We start from the raw sequence: 2,500 nt of genomic DNA, 5'->3' as shown, positions 1-2,500 counted from the left end.
ATGATGATGCTCTAATGATGGAAATTGTATGATTATTATTATTATCATTATTATTATTATTATGATGGACGATAACCAAAGTCGGTACGTTCTGATGGAAATTGAAAGGGCAGTGTTATTTGTTATATACCAAGACATTGTTTTCTAAAAAGTGTTTGTAGAGAGGCCGTTGCCTAGTGGCTTTCTTTATCTTCATTATTTTATTCGTTAACACACGATAAAAAAACTAACATGACACACACGCATAATTGTATAAATTGTTCAGTAATCGACGTTGTTGTTAGCCATCCATTTATCGCGAAAGAAATGCTAAAACAAGAAAATGAAGCAAATGGTGGGCATGAACTAAGGAGGAAACGATGGACTCGCTTCTGTAAGGAAGAAAGGTTATTAGCGTAGGGAAAAGCATAAGGATTTTGATTTCAAAGCCTGGTAGTAGAAGGAAAGAACCACCAATATCCACGGAGAAAATATGAGAAGAGTTGGTCTGACAGGTTATACGAGCCATATGAGGTCTGAATTGTCCCCTTCGGTTCAACAGAACAGTGACTGAAATAGAACCTGTCGAAAAGAATGAGGAAGACAGAAAAAGAGAGACCTTAGACTCAGTAATTACTCGCTCCCGTAACTGCTTAATTTAATGAAGCTTCATGTAAATCATTTCCTTGCCTTTTATTCAAAATCATTGAGATTTACAGTTAAGTAGAACTGGTCATATCTCTCTCTCTCTCTCTCTCTCTCTCTCTCTCTCTCTCTCTCTCTCCTTCAAGATGATAACGCGTTTGTTTCGGGGCGCTGAAACGAGAAAAGGAATAAAAATAGATATACATAATAATGTAATTGTAGATTAGGCCTATGATAGACTTCAAAGACACCTCACTCTTCCTTCCTATCTCCTCTCCTTCTCTTGAGACGATGGCTCTCCTTTGTGAGACTTCTTTTGAAAATTCGATGGGAGAAAGTAGGTCGAGAAATTAGCCTTGAGAAATTCCAGAAGTTAATTAGTCTCAATAATATGAAAAGAAATCTACGGCCGTGCATCTCTCTCGCTTTTCCTGTACAATAGTTGCCGGCTCTCGCTCTTTAACCGAGAGGTTGTTCTGTACAATGGGTAGATGGTGCGTTTGAGGGCCTCGAGTGCAGGACCTTCTGATGGCCGAATGATACTGCACAACATTTTTTTTCTACCCTCTTGTTTTTTCTTCTCCTTCCTGTATACACCCCCATATCCCCGCCTTCCCCAGTTCCCTTCCCGTTGTCGTCGCCCTCCTCCTCACCCTCCCAACAACCCACCCCCTACACTTCCTTTCGTGTTCTTCCATCTTCACACTTCACATTGACTCGCGGGTTCTTGAGAGCGGCGGGGAAGTAGGTGTGCGGACGTCTGCATTTTTTTCTTTTCTTTCTTCATCTTTATTATTTTTTCCTTTACTCTTTTGTTTGCTTCCTCGTGAGTGTGTGCGCTTACAAGTGTAGACGTTTATGATGAATTTTCATTTTTATAAACGTGTTGATAATTGACAGTTGGTTGCGCGATTCCATTTGGCAAAGATGATGGTATCTAGAATGCATCAGCGGCCGTCTGGTCAGAACCTGCTCGAGTCCTTTGTAGAATAACATAAGGCTGGATATTCACAGGCGTTTGTTCCTTCCTAGGGAGGCAAGAGTTTTCGTTAACACTTTTGTAGTACATTTTTCTTTTAATGGTAAATTAGTCATGTGAACAGCTAATATTGAGAAATAGATGAAATCTTTCATATTCACGTGCCTGAAGAGACGCGCAAGATGAGATAAAGATTTCTATTTTCATATGCAGCGAAGTTTCGTAACTTTAGTAACTTTTATTTGGTGTTTATAGTAAAATTCTAGAAATCAGGATAGTCAGTTCTCCGTTGCTGCACAGCCATCCGATCAATTTCCTCTTGGAACAGAGTCGAAGACCGATAATCTTGGAGCCTTTTGTGAACATCATTATGATTCTCTTTCTTACTATCATGATAATGACTTTGGTACATTGAAGCTTTTACCTTACATTTTACAATAAATGTGTAATCTCCTATGCTAAATTCTATATAAAAAGTGTAATATTTATTAGACTTTCTTCTTACGATGATGCTATATTTACCTCTTAGTCAAAGACAGTTCAAGTATTTCAGGAGACTGAAGTGGATATTGACTCTCAGCGTCCACAGAGGAATAGTCTTAACATATTTTCCACGAAATATTCGCAAATACCAGTTTCTAGTATCTGCCTCTTGCTCTGTGTATCCTGCCCACATTGCTTTTCTTTTCTCTTCTCAACTCACCAATTTCTGTTGTTTCCTGTTTTCCAATGATATTCCTTTTCTTGTTTTCTGTTCTCGAATGACGTCTTTTTTTTTTCTTTCTTTTATCAAGTGACAATTGTTTTTTCTCAATTCCCTTCAACTGGCTATTCTCTCTCTCTCTCTCTCTCTCTCTCTCTCTCTCTCTCTCTCTCTCTCTCTCTCTCTCTCTCTCT

At 38.7% G+C, this 2,500-nt stretch overlaps 1 protein-coding gene across 2 annotated transcripts in view; it reads left to right on the top strand.

The window, feature by feature from the left end:
• Window positions 1-2,500, top strand: part of LOC135220884 (visual system homeobox 1-like) — a 327,377-nt gene that overhangs the window by 269,943 nt on the left and 54,934 nt on the right. The gene's annotated exons all lie outside the window — the stretch shown is intronic.

The sequence above is a fragment of the Macrobrachium nipponense genome, chromosome 2 (assembly GCF_015104395.2).
Source record: "Macrobrachium nipponense isolate FS-2020 chromosome 2, ASM1510439v2, whole genome shotgun sequence".
NCBI lineage: Eukaryota > Metazoa > Arthropoda > Malacostraca > Decapoda > Palaemonidae > Macrobrachium > Macrobrachium nipponense.
The sequence above is the reverse complement of the archived record's forward strand: the minus strand, read 5'-3'. Positions and strand labels throughout refer to the sequence as shown.